We start from the raw sequence: 9,878 nt of genomic DNA on the forward strand, positions 1-9,878 counted from the left end.
TACTGTTAATAACTTTGGTATTGATGAAGATAGTTTGAATTATTTTGGGATTTTAACCCTTTTAGAGTAAATAATTACATATTTTATTCATATGTAACTGTTTAGATGTGTTAACTCATAAAATTGAGGTTGTATTGCTTCACATTAGAATAAACAAAAACATAATTCTAGGAACTAGTTAGGTAATAATATATTTGTTTTAAGAAAAGAAAGAAAAAGCTTCCATTACTTCTGGATTATTGAACATATTTGTCCTAAAAAGTAATAAATCTATTATTATTACCTGATAATATATAACTGAACAAGAATTTCCTTATTTCACTTATATATTCAAAGGCTATATGAATCAGAAGTAATAAGAAATATAACTGGAATGTAACATGATCCCACACAGTGTGTGACTATCAGAATGCAGTTACATTCAGTTATAAATACAGGTTTTTTATAGAGAACCATCTCTTAGTATAATAAATGAAGAGATATCAGGAATTAGGATGTCAGTCCATTGAATCTTCTTGGTCCATGGATGATGTGGCATAACGGCCTCTTTTGTGAGAATGATGATTCCCATTTTGTTCTGAAATTTTCTGCCTGAAGGTGAAGATGATGCCATTTTTCTGCGTGTGGGAGTGTTGCTGCTTGTGGGTTCTGTCAGATTTAATTTTAAAAGGGTTTGTTGTAGTTCATCTGCTGATCTGCTTCTGTAAATTGTACCTCGGTAGTTAAATCTGACTGAAAAGGGGAAGCCCCATTGATACATAATGTTGTGGCGTTGCAGTTCCATTAGTTGGGGTTTCATGGATCGTCTTTTAGTAATAGTAAGTTGGGATAGGTCAGCAAAAATTTGATAATTGTGTCCATGAAAATTAAGTTCCTTTTTTTCTCTTGCAGCAATTAGTATTTGTTCTTTCGTTCTGTAATAATGAAATTTTGTGATTATATCACGTGGGGGTCCATCTTTCTTTTTGGCTGTGAGGGCTCTGTGTACTCTGTCCAGTTCTAAACGTTCAATAGGGATATCTGGCTTTAGTTCTTGTAATAGAGCAGTAATAGTAGATTGCAGGTCTTTCACAGTTTCAGGTATTCCCCTTATGCGCAAGTTTGAATGTCTGGCTCTATTTTCGTAATCTTCGAGCTTAGTTTGAAGTATTAAATTCTCTTTTTTTAATTGTTCCAATTCTGTTATATTTTCTTGGGTTGTAATTTCAATTTCATCCATTTTTATTTCTAAGGCTGCGGTGCGGTTTCCCAGCTCTCTTATTTCTTTGGTTAGGCTTTTTGTTATTTGGTCTGAGGTTTGTTTTAAAGCCTTATGAAGCATCTTTTCAAATTGTAACAATATTACTGGGGATACTGAGGAGGCTTGTGGAGAAGTTTGTGAGAGGATTTGTTCTGTATCTGACTCAAATGGAGAGTCTTGCTGTGACATTTTCTGTCTGTGAGAGCGCCCTGATGCTGTATCTTGTGAGGTGACTGGAGCTGCTTCAGCTGCAGTGAGTGCCTGTGAGCTCTTTGTGAGGTGATTTTTATTTCTGCCACGGTTTCCTCCCAGTACCATATTTCCTGCCCAAACTTTCACAGTTTGTTCCCAGGGGCAAAAAGGTTCAAATGGATACCTTTTGAGTCTGCAGGCTCTGCTTTGTCCTTCTCTTCTCTCCTCAGCGGTGTGGAGCTCTAACAATGCATGTCTGCTCCGCTAGGCTCCGCCTCCTGCCCCCCGTGTGTATTTTTTTTTTAAGCTACCAAGCTTTTATTTGGCTTGTAATACAATGCATTTTTTTTACATTTTGCAGCATTATATCACTTTAATGGAAACATATGGTATAGTAACAGGTACTGAAGTCAACTCTGAAAAGTAGGGCCCCAAACCCCAGGCACACACGTATTGGTATAATTGAGTTTGATGGAATAGTTTGATAAAACATAATGCATAGCTTGGACAGACATTGGAGGGTGGGTGCCAGGGATCCCTATGCACACATAAATTACATTGCTCAAATGTAAAAGTAGCATAAAGCACTGCATAGTGCCTCCTTGTTAGTTGGAGTCAGTTTTAGTATTCTTTATCATTCAATAGGCGTACATTAATGCGCTGAAGTGTGAAAAATGCATATTCATCTCAAACGCAAGCTGCTGAATATTCTTGCAAAATGTTATCCGTATCCTCAATTTCATGTCCCAGACCACAGTTATTAGTTGGTCTCAGTCAGTTAAAGGGTGCCATCATGAAACAAAACTCCTGTGTGAGAAAGCAGACCACATACTATTTCCATTGCAATAGCCCAATGAATAGATTCCGCTTCACACCAGAAAAAGTATGCAGCACATTAGTCAAGTAAAAGGTTACTTACATCAGAGCTTTCAGGTAGATCGCCAAATTCAGTTTAACATAGAAGGCCACAAACTACAACCACGTGGGTTTCCCTCAAGTTACTATTTTAGCAATAAAAAACATCCCAATCTCAGTTAACCGATTTTTAAGTCAGTTTAATCTGCATCAGCTGTGAAAGTTCTCATAAGAATATGCTCTTAATAATTAAAATAGGACTTAGAAAAATAACAGCCATGGATATATGTTTGGTATAGACACAGATACTGTGACTTTCTTATTTCTCCAAGGAGTGCCAAATCCAACATATTTATTTAATCGCTCTCTACATCAAGTTGGTTATAATCTGGATCATCTTCATCATCCAATTCTAAATCATCCAAATCTTGGAACAGGGATTCATCCACCTCGACACTGCTGCCTGCTTCTTCCAGGAACTTGATGTCAGAGGTGTCTAAATTATGGTCAGTTTCAAACAATTGCTTTCCAGTTAATTTACTCTTTTCTGATTGCTCTTCTTCCTTCTGTTTTTTTCGCCTAATTTCTGCTAAGTCAGTATCAAATTTGACCTTCCAACAAAGAAAGTTTTCAATTGTTACAGGGGTTCCATGGAAACGCACTTTCTCTACTTCCTCTGAATCTTTTACCTCTATTCATTTATCCTCTTCTCTTCTAGTTTTTATTTGGTCTACTATTTCATTAAGTCTATCTTGAACTGCAGACACTAGGGTAAAAATCATCACCATTTCTAGATTCTCCTGAGCCTGTTCTTGCAATAAAGCCAGTAGTCCAGAACCATCGCTATCCTCAAGATTTTCTTGGGAAATTATTTCATAAAGAGGAGCTTCATCTGGATAAGTTTTTACATATGTAAATTTAAGTGTTACCACCATACTTCTTCTTCTGCTTCAGTTGACACAGTGATAGAGAAACTTGCTGGAGATGTAGCTAAAACTGTGAAGGAGGGGGCGTGTCCGGACGTGCAGCTGGAAGGACGTGTGCGAGCTGAGCTCCTCACATCCCGCACCTATCTAACGCCTTCTGTTGCCTTCCCTCACACAGCTGCAACTGTAAATTGTATATTTTGGTCCCCTGACCACTGCTGCTCAACACAAGGTACCTATTCGGGACTTTGACCGGCTGGATCCCCCTCTACATTGAGGATTCCCCACTGCCACCGGGGACCCATGCCATCTTGGGGCCTGTGGACTGACCAGCGGCTCCTGCCACCTGGACACCGAGCTGGAGGATAGACAGACAGTCTACACTCACTCCGGATTGACGACCCGCCTTTGGGGGACACGCAGACCGGCCTCTCAGTTCGGGATAACCGCAGGATACAGGATACCATTATGCGGCCGTCCCCAGCGTCCTGTGGCCTTCCACTTTTGGAACCAAACATGGAGCGTTATGTTACCAGACCACAACCTACCTCCTCTAATCCTTCCGCAAATCCTTTTGCCCTGCTGGATCCCTCCCTGGATTCGGAAGATGCTACAAACTCCTCTCTAACTCTCAGAACCATGCACAAACTCTTTCACCCTCGAATATGACTCTCACCCCTGACATTTTGGACTCCAAACTGCAGCTTTTACTTCAACAGATTATGTCCAATGTTTCGGCTGAGGTAAGCAAACTAGCTGCCGAATTGAGAGGGGAAATAACCCAAATTGGAGATTGCACAGACACTCTGGAGAGCAAATTCGACTAAATGATAAATTACGTACAAGCGATTGAGGAGGAAAATCATACCTTACGCCTTTCCATTTCTCAACTACAACTACAGCAAGAAGATTTGGAGAACAGAGAAAGAAGACAAATCCTATGATTTAGAGGAATTCTGGAGACGGTGGGCGATCCTGAGCTCCGAACCTACCTTCTGGGCCTCTTTAACAATCTGGCTCCCTCAGTTGTGGACATAGATTGGCGCTTGGATAGGGTCCATAGATCCCTGGGCCCAAAACCTCCAGCCGGAGCTAGATCGAGAGATGTTGTTGTACGGTTTCACTACTTTGAAAGTAAAGAGACACTAACTCTGGCAACACGCAATAAATCCCAAATTATGTACAAGGGTGCTAAACTGCAGATCTTTAACGATCTTTCTCCCATCACTCTCGTTAAATGGAGGAACTTACGCCCCCTTACTTCACATTTGCAACAACACAAGATCCCATACTACTGGGGATTTCCTTTCCATCTAGCTGTATCTAAAGAGGGAGCCCAATACTCTCTACATGAATTACAAGAAGCTGAAGCCTTTCTGGAAAATCTGGGTCTCCCCCCTCTCCTGGAAAAAGATATGATTCCTCCTGCCACACAAGCCCGTTTACCTCCAACAATGCCTACTCGCATCTGGACCCCTGTCCGGGGCAAATCTAAGAAGCACCTCTCCACTCCTCAACACCTGCGATCTTCTAAACAACCTCCTTGAACATCTCCCTGAACGCCCCTTTTTAGTTCCTTTCTTTACTACTTTTTGCATTTCTGTTTCCTCAAAATTTTTAGATGAAAAGATGTTGCTGTTTTGGTCATTTCAGTTTTTGAGTGTGCCCTGCTCATTTTCTGGGGTAGAACCTTTCTGCCTATATATATCCCTCAGGCTATATCTAAATATAAGTTTATATATATATATATATATGTGACCACGTATGCTAGGCAATCTGCCAATGTTCCAGACACCCAACTTCTAACATGTTATAACTTTGTTATTCATTCTCTATATTAAAATGTCAGGCTAACTACACGTACATCCTGTTCAAGTACATAGCTCGTAAATAATCTTTGCACTTCTAATTTTCTGCATAAGAAAGCAAAATACATTTCTTCTTGTATAACATATCTTAAAGCAGCACTCTAACATCCTTACAATCCCTCCTTTGATCATAAAAGACAAAAAGTCTGTATTGATCACCAATATTATTCATTATACCATCTCTGTTTTGTGTAAAGCATAGAGACAAAAGAACATATTTTACATGTCATTGAAAAAGCTGATAGGCAGATTGATAAGTTTCTTTTAGGGGGGGAAAGGGGGAAAAAGAATCTGGAAAGTCACTTCACCCATTTGGGGAACAGGGGCAGAACCAAGTCTGTAGGGGGTTCCTGTTATTGAGAGAATTAGAATTCCATTGTTTCATCTGTGGTCATGTATAGTTTTCAGTGATCAGGGGCTTTCTTTATCCTTGATTTGTGGATCCATTGTGGGCTCTGGTCAGTCAGGACTGCTGTTCTTGCAACTTTCAATACTTCAAAAGATCCTTGGAAGATCTTCTTGCTGCTAGTTGCTTGACCAACACCCTGTCTCTGGGTATAAAAGGATGTGTTGGTTCTGTGGAGAGAGGAGGAAAGGTGACAGCTACCTTGTCATAATTTTCTGTAAAGCTACTTACCAGGTTTTTCACATACTCTTCCTGTAAAGAATATAGATTAGGTTCCTCTCCTATTTCTATCTATTTCCTCTGTGTTGGTTTTCCCATTAATATCTCATAAGGGAATAAGCCGTTTCTAGAATGGGGTGAGGTACGGATTTGGAAAAGTATTGCGGGAAGAAAATCTAACCAGTTTCTCAAAGTTCCTCTTGTCTCTTTCTTTAGCTTATCTTTAATATTTCTGTTCATCTTTTCTACTACTCCTCCTGCACTTTGAGAATGATAAGGGATGTGTAGTTTCCATTGAATACCTATCAAATCAACCTATCAGCGAGTGCATTCCCTTTTGCTATTTCTGTTTTATCATATGAGTGCCCGCGAATCTTAATTACACTAATGTGGCAAGGAAGAAGGAGCGTTTCAATAAAGCGTCCACATGCTATCTGTGTAAACATTCACATCCTGTCCTTCAAAGAGGAGTTGCGCTGAAGTTACTTGCAGTGGTTTACTTTCTAAGATAATGTCTGGGAGCATGACAACTGCGTAACCAGTTTTGTATGTGTGATCGTCAGGACGTGTACAGCTACCGTCTACAAACACATGTAAGTAATCAGGGTTGGGGGTGTCTTTTAAATCAGAACGTGGTGAAGTAGATTCTACAAGCTGTTGATTACAGTCATGTTGAGGAATAGGATCAGTTTCTGAAAGATGCAAGAGAGAGTGTAGAAGCCTGACTTGTGGTGTTGTCTCTGAGCATGATTTGATTTCAAGGTTCTGTGTGTTAAAGAGTATAACTTTATAGCCACTTGTATGTTGCGCTGTCATATGCTGAGTACTTATGTTCTGCATAAGGTGAACTACCGAATGTGTTGTGTATAATGTTGTCTGCCCTTCCAATGTGATTTTGGATGCCTCCTTTATAGCCACTGCACAAGCTGCGAGAGCTTGGAGACAAGAGGGCATCCCATGAACCTGCACGAGTAATTTTTTTTTTTTTTTTTAACAGATATGCAATTGGTCTCAAAACCCCACCATGTCGTTGTGCTAGAATTCCTGCAAACGCTGGACCTGAGACTACACAATATAAAGAGAATAGTTTATTATGATCAGGTAGACCTTGAGAGGGACGCAGTGAGGGTGGCAAATGCTTGTAGCATTTCCTCAGTCCAATTAATCATTTTTGGAGAGCCCAACAACGTAGCTGCTCTAAGGATCGAATCCCAGTGTGAGCAATCAGGTATCCATTGTCTGCAGTAGACAATCGAGCCGAGGAAGGAGAGAAGTGTGGCCTTCTCCTTCGGGGGACTGAGGCATGTAAGCACTTTGACCCGAGCCGGTGACACCAAACGTTCCCCTTGTTTGATTATACACCCCAAATACTCAATCTGCGACCTGCACCACCGGATCTCTTTGCAAGACACCTAGTGACCTTCTGAGGTGAGGCGATGCTCAGAGTTGGACTCACAGCGTCCCTGGCTCTCACTACACAGCAGTAGGTCATCTACATATTGAAGCAGTATGGAACCCTGAGGAGGTGTCCAGTCATCAAGGGATTGTTTCAATACCATAGAGAAGGCTGCTGGGCTGTCAACAAATTCTTGTGGGAGCCATGTCCAATTGACCCGGCCCCAAACAAAACCAAAGATCCTTTGTGCATCCTCCCCAACCGGTACACTAAAAAAAAAAAATATGTGTTCCATGGACTAACTATTTCCTTTAGTATGCCTTCCTTTTTGTATTCTTCAATCAATGGTGAATGCCCTGCAGTTTTTCTTCTGTAAGGAGACATTGTTTTTGGAAGTGTGATATTGTGTTGAGTTTGAAAGTAGGAGAGTAAGGTGTACGATTAAGATGTCCTACAGAGGTTTTGTATATCCTACAGAGGTTTTGTCCTTAGCCCAAATTGGGTGATTTTCTAGCGGTCCAGGTAGAAGCATGTAATGTCCCCTGAAGTCTTGATATTAAGGATTAGTCAAGTCACATAGTGGAGACTTTGCTGTCAATCCACCTTCCTGGTCAAATCTTATATTGATTCTTAAAGCAGACATTAAGTCTCTTCCCATTAGGGAAAGGTCAGTCAGTCAAAACAGCAAAACACATAGTTGTAACAGGTTCGTCCTGTAATGTACTAACTTGTAATGGATGAGTCACTTTATGTTGGACATCAGTTCCATTAATACCCATTGAGCAACCCTCTGTACATTCTGGAGTGATAAACCTACGATCAGTGAATGATATATTTTATGTAGACAAACCAAAAATGAGTAAAAATCTTCCCAGGGATTTTGTTTGCAAGACAACATAGTGTGTACACTTGTGTCCCCTTTGTATGCTTTCTGCCAAGCTAGTCCTAGTTGGCCCCAAAAAATATCCCATCCTTCAGGTTTGTCATAGGGATCTGCCGTGATAAAAGCTGCCACTACATCAAATTCAACCGTGGTTTCAGGGTCTACTGCTTGAATAATGATTTGGAGATCTTCTGCACTCATCCTAGCTCCTGTACAATAACTTTTTAGAAAAGCTGCAGCAGCCCTGGGATCCTTTCTAGATTTAGGGCAGGTGTCCCTTATATCTTTAATTAGCCGACGGGGAGCGGGATCTGAACCTGAGTATTACCTATCGTGATCAAAGGAAGGGCCTTAAAGGGTTCCTTCTCTTTGTTTGCAGAACGAAGGATTATCTGACCCGCAGACTCTACTTCTTCTAATGCTATAGCTAGTTCTTCTGATTTTTTTTTCTCTAGCCTCTTTGCTTCCCTCTCTTCTTTCTCCCTGTCTTTCCCTTAGTACATTTTACAACATTTCATCATATATTTACAATCCCAGTGTCACCCGGGGGGGAAATTGTATCGATTATGCGTCCCACAAATTTTCATTACCTCCTCCCAATCTTCCAGGGAACATGGTCCCAATGACCCCAAGCCTGAAAGATACAACTGATGTGCACGAGTTTGTACATTTTCCCAAAAAGAATCGACACAATTTGCCCCACAAGTGCCTTTTACAAAATCATAGGGGGAAGGTTGGTCCCGCTCACCTTCGGGAGCTTCCTTCCCTAATTTATTATTAATGTCACAATGATACTTATAATACTTATTACTCCTCTTACTGTTAAACCTTTTTCAAATACAAAATTATTTTGTAGATTGAATCTCAACATTTGAACACTTGGAGTACCTTTTCTTAATAAAGGTCCCTTTCTCAGTTTAAGATGGTAATACACTCAGAACACCTTTGTGACATTTGTTTAACACACAACAAACACAATAACACTGATATAACTCTGTAACTCTATGTATATCACTTATCAAGATCAAACCAAATAGTAAATCAACTCCCTTATGTTGAAGTATATATTCACACATGCATATGATCACAACAAAATACAGAGCAATATATTCATGAAGAAACAACGTTAAATTGTGTGCACACAATTTCCCCTTTTTTTTTTTTTTTTTTTTCTAGAGCTCCATACATCCGTCCTGTATTTTAAGAAAGCATCAAATACTCTCTATAATCCTATAAGTCTGGCCAGCCTAGCGGGACATCATTTAACCATTAAAACTATGCAACTTCTTTATCCCAGGAGAGCCAACCTAGCAATCCTCGAGATTATAAAATTTAAAAAAAACAATAGGGGTCAATCGTGCTAGGATAAGTGAAAAGGCTTCGTAAAATAAATTTACAAAGTTTCCACTCACCTTGCAGTCGATCGCCACCACTTCTGGTACCATTTCTGTTGAGCCGCCCCTATTTCTCCTTTGAACCCGGGTTGGACCTATGGGTGTATGGATAGAACTCTCTGATCGATCGGGTAATCAAGACACACACATGGGATGGTGAATCGAAATTACAATGGTTTACTGGGTTTGCATATATCTTATACACTTACAGAGAGAGAGAAAAACCTCCCTCTTATTATCAGCCAATGAGATTGAAGCATAGACTTTATGAAAAAATAAGCTTAAAATGTCATAAATTGCATATTTTGCCTATATATATCCCTCAGGCTATATCTAAATATAAGTTTATATATATATGTGACCACGTATGCTAGGCAATCTGCCAATGTTCCAGACACCCAACTTCTAACATGTTATAACTTTGTTATTCATTCTCTATATTAAAATGTCAGGCTAACCACACGTACATTCTGTTCAAGTACATAGCTCGCAAATAATC

At 40.1% G+C, this 9,878-nt stretch overlaps 1 pseudogene; it reads right to left on the minus strand.

The window, feature by feature from the left end:
- Positions 1-2,573: 2,573 nt before the first annotated feature.
- Positions 2,574-3,221, minus strand: LOC141134833 (RWD domain-containing protein 1 pseudogene; annotated as a pseudogene).
- Between the last annotated feature and the right edge of the window lie 6,657 nt (positions 3,222-9,878).

Source organism: Aquarana catesbeiana, linkage group LG03 (assembly GCF_042186555.1).
Source record: "Aquarana catesbeiana isolate 2022-GZ linkage group LG03, ASM4218655v1, whole genome shotgun sequence".
In the NCBI taxonomy this organism is placed as follows: domain Eukaryota; kingdom Metazoa; phylum Chordata; class Amphibia; order Anura; family Ranidae; genus Aquarana; species Aquarana catesbeiana.